The following is a 12,858-nucleotide window of genomic DNA, read 5'->3' as shown; positions in this document are numbered from 1 at the left end:
TAAAACCGCATATTCTTTAAGATTACGAACTGCTTGTTGGGATATTCCAAGCATCTTCTTTAAGATTACGAACTGCTTGTTGGGTTATTCCAAGCATCTATTAATATTTAAAATATATATATATATATTAATTTATATTTTTAAATATATATATATATTCATTGTCTTCGTTTACCTCAGCTTTAAATCAGTAGAAAAACAAATAGCCCGCATATACACACAGACAATGACCCTTTGATCCCTGTGTCAATCCATCTGTTAACAGACCCAGTTGACCTCCACCTGACTGTTGACACGTACACAGACCTAAAGACTCTCAAACCACTGACTTTCTGTCCTGTCCACGCATGCACACTCCTTCTGGAAGCTTCTGTTCTGTGGAACGTACATAAAATGGGAAGAACCATTTTATCCATTTAAGTTTACTTGGCTACCTGAGTACGTACAAGTCAACTTCAGGTCAGTTTATTAGACATCATCAAAGTGCAGGTTGCCATTGTCCCTCTGAACTTGTGAGCCAACACTTGCTCTCATTCACTGGGCACATGCTCAGTAAATTAATTAACTCTGTTGAATTAATTAAACTGTTTATTGTCAGTAAACAGATGTGTTGGGTTTTCTACAGTGTGGTTTTATATTGAAGGAGTTAAACATTACTAAACACAGACACAAAACTGTGTCTAAAAATATATATAATGTACAACTGTTTCAGTCCTGGACGTCAGAAGAATGTGTTTCTGCTTTATGTTGTTGTAGGTTGGACCAGATCACATTCCCATACCAGGAGTCCATTAAAATAATGACCAACTTCACATCATGGTCTATGGGTGTATTGTTGTTGTAGGTTGGACCAGATCACATCATGGTCTATAGATTTAGATGATTCGATGAAACCATGGTCTTCAGTGAATGTTATTAACTGAGCTCACTGTTATGTAGCTACAGTATAGTGTGAGTTTTCCTGACCGTGTCGGCAGCCATGTTTACATATGGCTCCCACTAGTTCACTGCAGCGGTGAAGTCCTCAGTGTCAGACTCTGGTATAACAACACTTAAAAAGTAACTCTTCAACGAGTCGCACAATCTTTTGTCCTTAAGCGTTGACTGATACGAGGTAAGGTTTCCACACAAATGCTCATTTAAATTGGAACAGTAGAACACACACACACACACACACAGCTACTAAAAGCCCCCCTGAGGCCCACTAACTTCCTTATCAACACCTGATTGTCAGTGTGTACTGTATTGTTGCAGATGGGCAGCCCACTGCAGGACTAATAGTCTGCCTAAGTGATTCTGTCTTTGTCCTTTTGTGTCCTTGCCTTTCAATCATCCTCCGCTGATTGCAATCTAGCCAACCAGGTGAGTGGATTCGTCAGGAGAGCGACAATTGGCTGCAGAGATGGGGGTCAGGTCCTCTATCTCCCCAGGACTTCCTGGATTAATTGAAGTGGGTTAAGTGAAGCAGAGGAGTGAAGATTGTAGGTGAGGTGAAGACGGAAGAACCAGAGGACGGCGTTAAGACAGGAAGAGAGTTGAAACGTAAGGTTGAAGCAGCGCTCTCAAAGGTAATGACGGCCTTCCACTGTGATTTATATCTGATGTTATTATACCATTGTTTAACATTTTACTAAATGGATTCCAATTGTCAATTCCAGCCTCTCTGTTTGTCCCTGTTGAAAACATTGGCTTTGAATGGTCATATAGTGAATGATGTATATACATACTGTACAATATGTCAACAGAGTGAACGACATTGTGTCAAGTCAGTTGTCCTTTCACGAGTCACTTTAAATGCAATAATGAAAACAATCATGCTGGGTCCTGGGGGGGATTAAAGGCATAAACATGGTCTTCAGGGCCCAATCGGAAATATGTCACGTGAAAATGTCAGATGGCTGTCACATAATCTGTGTGATGAGGGAAGCGGTGGTGTTGTGTGTGTATAAGGAGGGGGGGAGTGAAGCTGTGGGGAGTGGAGCTGTGGGGGTGGGGTAGGGTAGGGGGCGTTGCAGCGTCCTCAGAGTTGGTGAAGTGCGTTCTAAGATAGCGTTCAGAAAAGTCATTTTCAAACTCTCCTCTCCCCCGTGTGGCCTGTTTCGCCCTCAGGCCGATCATGGCCTGGCATTTACGTACTGTTCAGCGCGTACTCAGGGACACAGAGCGAAGTACAGAAATACACACGTGCATGCGTACGTCGCGGTACATTTATCATGCAGAATAAAAGCTCCAGCTCTGTACCGCACAAATGAAGCACACTCAAGCCTGCTTCCCAAGTTAATTACGCAGAATTCCGGTGAGGCAATGCACATCTGTTAACATGCAACCACATAGTAGTGCTTCACTTCACTTGGTAAACATGCCGTAGGCAATATATGTACATGAATATTGCAGTGACAACAGGAACTGCAGTTATTGTCTGTAAATGCAGTTGTCCAACAATTTCACTTATTTACCAGTAATTGGTGATCTCAGTCATTATTGTAATTAAAATTGATATATTTAAATCACAGTCATAAATTAATGTGATTTAAACTTTTGCAGACAAATAGAAATGCAAAAAGCCTGAGGCAAAACAAAACTAGGGCACATGTTTCCAGACCTGGACTAAACTCCACAACTACAGTCTTTGTAATAGTAGCTTTGGATCAAAGCGCCGGCTAATTGTATTAATGTAAATGTAAAACAATGCACTTGGTATCTAGACTGAAGATACAATAGTTCTCACCCAAAATCATAACAAGAGGGAAACATTTCTACTTCATTAAAATTAAACTACAGTAGTCGCCTGCAAATGTGTTAACATTTTAAAAATGCAAAATACAACCTAGAACGAGTCAACGAGGCAGAGAGAGTGTTCATCTGTGTGGGTGTGTGTGCATGAGTTACATGCAAGTTAAAATATCCTGATTTTTGTTAATGTTCTGGTTAATGTAGTCTGGATTTTTTTTTATCTGAATAATTCCCTCAGATTACACAGACGTGAGAGTAAAAGTCATCTGTAATAATAAATAAAACTTTCCTCACACTCAACTTTTGGACCCTGCTGCACACAAACGCACGCAAAGCGAAAACACTAAAACTGAAAACACATGATGACAGTGACTGCAACAACAGACTGGAGTGAACGAAGGAGAAAAGCGATGACATTGTGGTTTTCACTTCTGCTCCCCATCTGTCATTAGTGACTCGTGACAAATGGCATGTCACAGGCCACGAGTTAGCACATGCAGTTTTCCCATTCCCAGTCGCCCTCTGTGACTGTTGATTCCCTCTCACCCCCGTGTTGGTGTTCATCTCTCATGTCTCTGGTACTGTTTTGGTTTCTGCCTCTCCTCCTCCCTGGGCCGAGTCAGTGACCTTCTGTAAACCCTGTAAAAAACCTTCCATACATCAATGACACGTCCCCGGCTGACGAGCAATGTTAAATCAACTCTACTCTGACACTGATCCAACGTTTCCCCCAGCTCTTCCGCTGTCCTTGTTAAATTCCTCGCTGGCTTTTACTGGGCCCTGGTGCTCGGCCTTTCATCATATTCACCTGTAATCTACCCCAGCCCTTCACAGCCACAGACCCTAAACCCTCCTGGTCGTCTTTCATGGCCAAATGAGCCATGTATTAATGCTGGCACTGTGTACTTTTGTTACTGTGTAAAAACAGTTTGCCAGTGTGCGTTCATGAACGCCTGTGTCCTCCAGGCCTCTCTAGCCCAACCCCTGCTGGGGACTGCGTGCAGTAAAACCTACCCCATGACTCATGGGCAGTGGTGTGTGGCAGTCACGTACTGCTGTCCTTCACGTCAGAGTGAAGCACATCACGCCAGCGTCTTCACTGGCCTCTTTGTCCATCCTCAGTGGCTCGTTCCTCTGTAAAGACACACGGCTCTGACCCTACACTAACATAAACTCTCTGTCACATCTGCTACAGTGAACACATGGTGGTTCTGATTAGAAACTCGTGCAGAACTACAGTGAACACATGGTGGTTCTGATTGGAAACTCGTGCAGAAAGAAAGAATGGATGCTAGACAACAATGTAACTCGACAATTGAAGCTGATTTTTCTACGGTCTGGTAATATTATCACATTTATTATTACTCAAAATGACAGACATAACATCAGTCCAACTTTGACTATGATCAGCATCAATGAAAACCCATTATTTTTTTGCTTTGTCTGCTCGTTTTGTTATTGATGTTTTTAATGGATAAAAAAATGAGGAAACATTGGAAGTCTTTCTGATTGTAATAGAGATAAGTCAGGATATTTTCACTGCTGTGATAAGAGGCACAATAATGAGTCACAGAGACTGTGGTGTTGATTGTCCACTGTTTTAATCATCATTCACCACTTAATTCTCTTCTTTTAGGCTGAGAAGTAATACAGCCTGGACATATTTCTACATATATCCAGCAGAAAGACAAACACTGACACTGATTCATATTCAAACCAACGGTCAACTGTGTGTCCAACAACTCTGATCTCCAGTATGTTTGGCCTGTGGCTGAACACGCTGAGAGAAAACTCACATAAACAGACAAACAGAATCATCATCATCACCAGCTGGACTTCTACCTGGACGTCAAGTCCACATCACTAACCAGACCAACACCACGGGGCCCAACTGGCCAATAACAGAGATACAACAACTCCAAACTTCTTTTGGCCAAGTGTAATTTCAGATTTCTTGCCAAGTGTGACTTGGCTCAACCAACTGTTGTTGATTCCAATGTTCCACAAATTTACAGCATATACAAAATGTTAAGTATTCTTCACTGCAGAATTTTATAATACCAAGAATATCTAGGTATTCAAACTGCACACTTTCAAAGATGCAAAACAGTATCCACCAAGTGTCGATAAGTTCTGCACTGTTTCACTCTTAAAGGTGCAGGTGAAAACAACACCAAGGTGCAGATCAGGAAGTGGAAGCAGGGATGGTGTTAATTACCTTCGTCTGGCAGGTTTAGCCTGGTTAAAAATTCCTGGGTATCACCTTTTTATTTCCCATGCTCTTCCTCACTTCTCTCCATTGGGGGCGAACAGAATGAAATACTGACACAGAGTCTAAATGAAAACATTGCTCCCGGCAGAGAAACACAGATTGTAGCTACTTAACAAAAGGCACACTGCAGCAGGAGCAGGTTTAATCCAAACCTTGGTAAATAAAGTGAGAGCAACTTAAATCTGTGTCACTGTGGCACCAAAGAGAAAACCATGAATTTTAAATGACGGCCTGCAGGTGATGTTATCCCACTGTGGTCTCCAGCAGTACGTCCTCGTGAGACTTCTGCACCTGGGAGACACACAGTGACCAAATGTAGCAGCGGTGGATCGGCAGCTTCTCTTCTATCCTTGAGCTATCAAAACTGGCTGCTCTGTGAAGTTCAGTGTGTGGAGGAGCAGCTCACTACACAGCAGATATTCTCGACAGGAGCAGGTGTAGGTTTCATTAGCTAAGTCTTTTTCTTAAGGTGATAAAATTAGCTTCTCTGCGGTACGTTTTCACCGAGGGCAAACATCTGTGTCTCAGGCTGCTTCCCGGAGCAGCAGCAGCAGCACATGACTATGAAATCACTTGCTTCTATATTAATCCCATGGTATGAAAGTGATAAAAGTACAAAAGTTCACGTGAATGACTCCGAGTCAATGTATGTAGAGACGTGCAAATTAGGAAGAGTAGCCAAAGCCTTTTTCCTTTTTTTATCTGAAACTATTTCTCCATAATTATTTTGAAAATTAGACACAAACTCCTGCCTGATTGGCAAGAAAATGTTTTTCATTTCAGAGAATCGTGGCAGCCAGACAGAGCAGTTTAACACCTGATTCACAGCGAGAACAATGGCGGAGAATGTGCTTCTGCTGTCGTGCCAGAATAACAACGGGGGAGACAAAGGCAGATGAGCACACGGACTAGTCCACGCCAGCTTTAGCACACCTGGTCTTCGCGACCTCTCACCTCAGCTCCAGACATCATAGTTAGAGCCAGAGAAACAGGAAGTGCACATATTACGAGTGGCAGTAGGAGGAGGAGGAGCAGCAGGAGAGGGGGATCTGGAACGACTGACTACCTGCTGAGAAGAAGCAGCGGAACACTGGGTTTTATCTGAGGAGCAAAAGCAACAAGGCATAAAGAAGGAAAAATAACAGGAAAGTTGTCAGGCGTATCTGCACATATTGCATCTAACTATTTCACCGACTATTTCTAAAAACTTCACATAATGAGTAGAATGATGTAATATACAGAAGAAAAAAAACATGTTGTGATGAACAAATAAGAGCAGGTACACGTGTGAACAAATCAAAATGGCTTTAAGAATTTTTTAAAAATCTTCACACTAAGCCTTGGCTCAAACAAACATGAAACCTACATGTGCAAACACACACACACACACACACAGGCTCTGATTTATGACTGGTTAAGTCAATATAGCGTTGTACGACAGGTGTTGGTGAGAAAAAAGGAGAATGAAGTGACAACAGGCGGAGAAACGGTCCCACCAGATACATTCAACACACAGTGAGAGCCCAAGGTAAACAGTGGCATCAGGCCAAGGCACGGGCAGGAGCATGTGTGCATGACACACACACACACACACACACACACAGACCTAGTTTCACAGATGTACTGTAGATGCTCTACTCTTTTTAGGGCACCGTGTTAAGTTCCATCGATTGAAACATTTCTTTATCCCCGTTCTTTGGAACCAGAGCCCATAATCCTCCATTAGCACCTAGTCCTAAATCCTATCATTATCCTCATTGTCTTTTAATTCTAAAAAAACACATATTTGTCAGTAATTGTACTTTGATCTGGTGGATTTTTATTTTCTTTTTTTAACCGTTTCATTGTAATTGTAATTTACATATTTTAAAAAAACTATAAATATATTTTTAAAAATGAACATTATGTTCTTCTTATTATGACTTGTATAAATCACATTATAAGGATGTTTAATTATAATTAATTATAATGATAATCGGTATTAGCATTACTACAACCCATTATAATAATTATACAATGATCACACTTTTACAGCTGTTCATTTGATATGCTTACAAGCGGAAACATTGTCAGAACTCCTTTTGTACTACTTTGTATTTTGTACACAGCACAAGGTCAAAAAGGATCTTAGAGGATGTTTAATATTCCAATCCAGTCTCACCACCAGGTGGTACTCGCTTAGGACAAGCCAAGGCTTAATCACTAGTACTCTGGGTACCTGGAACTTCACCTCCTAAATTGTTAGTTGATCATCTGCTAGTAAAAAGTCAAGAACTTAAGAATTTGTTCCACACTTTCTCTGTATGGATCGATGATCAACATAAAATCAGTGTGTGAACCAGCAAAGGCACACGATATCCAGTATCACACACACACACTCACACACTCACACACACTGAGGACTGCGTGTAAAGCTGTCATATGCTCAGCTCTGCCGCAGTGCTGAACCCAGCAGCCCTCTCTTCTTTGGGCCCATCTGTCACTCTCCCCCGTCTCTCCTTCACTCTCTCTTCTCTTTGCTCTGCTTTCTCCTCTCATACAGTCCTCTCTCTACTATCCCCTACTTTCCTACCACGGTCTATTTTCGAGGTATAGTAAGAAACCAACACCCTGATAAAAGAGAAGTTAAGGGCAGAGGTGAGGAAAGGAAGAAGGAAGAGGGAGAAGTGATAGAAAGTCTCAGAACTGGTGTCAAATACTGTGACTTCTGTAAAGAACTCAGAAACACTCGTCACATCAGACACAGAGTCGGGGAATGTTCTGTCGTGAGGAACTAACTGCATTATGACCTTCACCTCTACAACCCTGCTCTTGTTTTTGGGAATGCATTTTGTTCCTCGTGTCATGTGTTGTCAATAAGATAAAGCTGACAATGCTGGAATTCTTCTCTGACATTTTACTCCTCTGACTTTCTTAAGACACCCTATCGACTTACCAACCACATCCTGGAAACACATCACCACCTTCACTCGACACATGACCACCTACACTCACCAAAGCTGTGGTGCCCAAAGTGGGGGGCAGGAACCTGCTGTGGGGCGAGCTATCTTAAGATTTTTAATTTTATTTAGCAAATTCTTATTCAGTGGATTTTATATGTAGTTGTGAATGACTCATCAGAATGGGGCTCAACAATAGTTCTAGCTATAAGGGCTTTGAGAAGAGACGGGGGGAAGGGGGGGGGCGTAACCTATCCTGGGATTCAGGACTCGGTGGAATCAAACCTAAAACCAAACTCGTACCTCGGCTTCTTCTTGTACCTTGTATGTGAACAGGATTGTCTTGATGAACCTGTTTGTAAAATCAGACCTTCTGGAAAAAAGCTCTGACACTTCAAAGTGACTTTGTACTGCAGGGATCATGTACTCCAGGTAAATACTGCAGTGTTTTTATTTTGATCTTTGTCTGGGTCTCATGTGGCCAATGAATACAATCAGCTCATTGGTTAGTGTTTTTTTGTTTTGTTTTTTTTTTGACTGATCAAATTATTAGATTTTTCCATTTTCTTTTCTGTCTGCCTTTTTTCATTTCATTAGTTTATATATTTAATGTACTCAAGTGTCAGACTCACTAACAGTTATTACTACTTTAAATCATAGACTGGATTCTTTGTGGGCATTAAAAAAAGCAGTGTTGAAAAGCCCTTTACTTAAGAATCTCTCTTTAGGAAACATGTTCATTTGTTTATAGAAGTTTACAGTAAAATCTTTTTCTCTTCTGTTTTCTTGTTACTGCTATGATCACAACTCAGGTTCATTGAACTGATCCAGGGGTTAACCGCTGCATTACAGGAGTCAATAACCGATGATCACTGTCTACTGGCCGTCACTCTGAAACTAAGAGCTCCAGTTCACACCTAATTTATTGTCAACTTAGTTCACCTTTTCTGAGACTGAGATCATGGTTTGAAGAGGTGTTCGCTCCACACTAAATCTTCAACTGTCTGACGTCTGACCTCCGAATGCGACGAGAACTTTTTTAACGCTGCGACGACACAAATGCACATTCAGCGTAACCTTTTCTGACAGATACTGTATGTGAGATAAGGCATTAGGTACATAAAGGGGAGGGGCTGTGTGGGCTGTCCACAGAGATAAAGTCCATCTATTGATGACATGAGGAAGTGGCAGTGACAGGCCGCTGACAGCAGGGTCAATACGGAAAGGAAGGGGAGGGGAGAGGGGGAGGTGGAAATGGGAGGACATTGTCAATCATTAGAGCTAATGACGGAAGAGAAACACACACACACACATACACACAACACGACCGCATGCAGGGACATAACCTATGCACGGAATCACAGTTTGAGCACGAGTGCATGAGGGTCTGGACAAATAAGGACTTATTGATCCCAAGCACGGGGGAGTGATGTGGTTAAACATGAGGTCACAACTCAACACGAGCACAGTGGGACGTTACATCAGGGGGCACGAAGAGGGCGAGGGCTTGAATAGCATGAGACGATTGGTTTCTGTCTCATTTCTCAAAGAACAATTCCATTTTGTGGTTGAAAAAGTAGGAAAGTACTTGATGCTAGTCTGACTTTCTCATTAACTTATTCTAATCCAAAAGTTAACAAATTTTTCAAACTGACACTGCTAATATTAGAGAATATTATATAATAAAAAATTAAGATAAGTCAAATTACACATTAGCATATCCAGCAGTGTGGCACCTCTTCAGTCTTCTCTATCATAACTGAACAAATCTTTTTTTTCAAGTTTTCTAGATGGTAAAATATCTCCAAGTGATGACATTGTTGTATATTGGGTTTCTAGAATTGCACATTTTTTAATGACAAGACTGAATATTTTGATTATGGTTTTTATTATTATTATTATAAATGTTATTGTAGACTATGAAAAGTCACTCTAAGGGTAAACAAACGTAAATGTCGTTTTAGGAAGATTTTTAGCCAATGGTCAGAGCTCACAAGAAACACATTGACCTTATGTCAGTGGTGATCAGCGCAGTGATTGGCTGTAATAACCGTGATGAGACTGATCAGCTTCAGCAGAGGTCTGCAATTAGTGGATGTTAGGTCTACGTGTAACAGAATTTACCTGTAATTCGATTCCGAGAGACGCTATTAGACCCTGGATCTTGTTAGAGAGGTTGGTCAGGTTAAAGGATATCATAAGACGAATCTGAAAGTCACTGAAGGGTTTTTAAACAACCACAGCCCAGTCACAGTTATCATCTGCATTTTCATTATGTTCCAGTAATTACAAGTAACTTAGTAAATTATGGTCCTGATTGAAATAACAAAGAATGGATGTAATTAAAAACTAACTGAACAAAGAATGGATGTAATTAAAAACTACTTCTAAACTTCTTTTCTTTTCTTAAGAATATCTGCTTGATCTTTTTCTCTATAATTTGACTATAAAATGACTTTCTTGTCATTTTTTCCTGCATTGACACAGCAAAGTACAGTTATAATAAGATTAGAAAGCTGAGAAATTCCGAGAACGATTTTTCTCCCCTTAAATCGTCAGAGACAGATGTGTAAAGAGACATGACGAAGGTGTGAAAATGAGGAGAGAAAAGTGAGGCTGAAGTGAAAGGAATAGGTGTAGGATTGGTGATGACAGCAAGTTGAAAAAGGACAGAAGAAAGTCGAAGGAAAAATGTAAGAATTCAGGAAAGACGGGAAATGTGAAAAGACTGACCTGAAGGGAGAGAGAAAAAAAGCATTACAAAACATTAAGAAATTCAGGAAAGACGGGAAATGTGAAAAGATTGACCTGAAGGGAGAGAAAAAAAGAAAACATTAAGAAAATGTATGACATTAATTGTGACAGGTGAGAAGAGGACACAAGTGTGTGTGTGTGTGTGTGTTTGTGTAGTAAATTGCCAGTGACACTGCCAGTAGGCTGTGACATTAATTAGCGGGCCGCAGTGATGGCCGAAACCTGATCTCTAAGTAAGGGGACACCAGGGGGACACATCACACACACTGCTGACCTCACATCCTGTGACTTGGGACCAGATGTAAACATGGAGAGGGTTTTTGTGTCTCAATGTGGACGAAGTGTCAGTGTGTATCAGTGAATCATAAACGTAGATGCTGACTTTTATAAAACCACAACCCCAAAAAGGGAAAACAACAAGAACCAAAGGAAAATAATAAAATGTGCAGCTCTCATAACAGCTACTCCAAGTCAAACCACACAATGAACATTCACACTGGGCCTGGAAGTATTTATTGTTTAGTTTGGAAACAAAGTGGATCCATCAAAAAGGAGAATGTTGTAATTTCTTGAGAATAATATTAAAGGGCAACAAAGCTGTTGTTGTTGATCAAAACAAAAGTCAGAAAATCTGTCCAAATGCAGATGTTTTTGACAGCAGAGAATGTGTTTAAAATGACACTGAAGCATGATTTCTGCTCCTGTTCTAATCAGATACAGCAGGAACACAGGTCATGGATACGTTTCACCTCATCTGCACAGAATTAACAATCACTGCATTTCTAATAAAGCGGCTGTTTTACAACTTAACAGTGTTTCTGCAAAAAAAACATTAACACAAACTGTTGACTGTTCAGTGACCAGTTGTCAGTGTTAGTGTTAAATGAAGATGATTTCTCACTGTATTAAAGAGTTCATGTTATGATGTCCATCATTAAACATTACAGTTCTCAATGTAAAAGGACTTGAAGCTCACATGCATTTATAAGCAGTTCTTGCCCTTCAGCCTTACACAGAGTTTGGTACCGACAACCTGAATCAATGTATCACATGCTATGAGTCTTGTAATTCCTCAGTACGTATAACTGATACTTTTTAAATTTTAGTTTGTTTTGTTTTTGTTCAGAATTTTATAGCTGCTCAGTCATTAACTTCACTTTCTCTCACTTGGACCCAGGGTACAGTCAACAGTAGTGGGTGACATCAGATGTGTGTAACCCTTGGCCTGGAGGGATCGCATGTCGCAGTCTAACCTAAACACACATGACACAAGTCCACAATTGTGACAGCCCCTTATGGTAAAGCAGGTCAAAGGTCAGCGGGATACCCTGAGAGAGTTATATATGAATAAGGGGAGTTGGGGATAAAAGAGAGAGAGAGGTAGAAGTCGGCTTTCATTCAGAAGTCTGAGGAGTTGCAGGGCTCAGACATACACAACCGTTTAGCGCTGTTTACAAAAACCAGCAGCAGAACCAATCCAAACCATACGCCATGTGGAGACGACGGGGTGAGTGCGTCGCACCATGTGTGTCTGTGTGACTCTGTGTGCGCTGGGCCAAAACAGCAGGACCCAATGCAGAAAAAGCAAAACAGATCTGATGTTTTCCCCTCTCGGTGCCTCTAACAGAGCAGGGTTCCAGTTTCCTCCTCATTTTCCCCATAGTTTCTTCCGTAGCTTGTCTGGTTTTGCATCTCTACACCACCTTCCTGTGGGTCCACAACCACGGTCAGATTTCCCAGACACCATCCCTACCACGCCACGGATAAAGCTGTTTTGAGTTTCCTTTCATCGGGTCTAAACAAATACCAGGACAGTGAAGCCCGGTGGTGTGAGGAACAAGAGAGTTTGGGACCTCAGTATCGTGTGTGACAACACTGGAGCGTTCACTGTAGGAGCTAACGCACGCACAGCTAACTGCTAATGACAGATGCTGTGGTCAGACATATGCAACGTATTGTGGAACATTAAGAGCCATGCAATTTCAGAGCATTTTTGTAACATTACCAAAGTTAAACAGGTACTTTCTCAACAAGCTCATTAGATATTGAACATGATGATGTTGTGTTTTATCTTTTCCATTATTGAACATGATGATGTTGTGTTTTATGAGCTCTTTTCCAAAAATAATTATCCTTCATACAAAAGCATATTTGTTAAAA

This window comes from Cynoglossus semilaevis, chromosome 4, assembly GCF_000523025.1.
Source record: "Cynoglossus semilaevis isolate Cse_v1.0 chromosome 4, Cse_v1.0, whole genome shotgun sequence".
Classification (NCBI taxonomy): Eukaryota; Metazoa; Chordata; class Actinopteri; order Pleuronectiformes; family Cynoglossidae; genus Cynoglossus; species Cynoglossus semilaevis.
The sequence above is the reverse complement of the archived record's forward strand: the minus strand, read 5'-3'. Positions refer to the sequence as shown.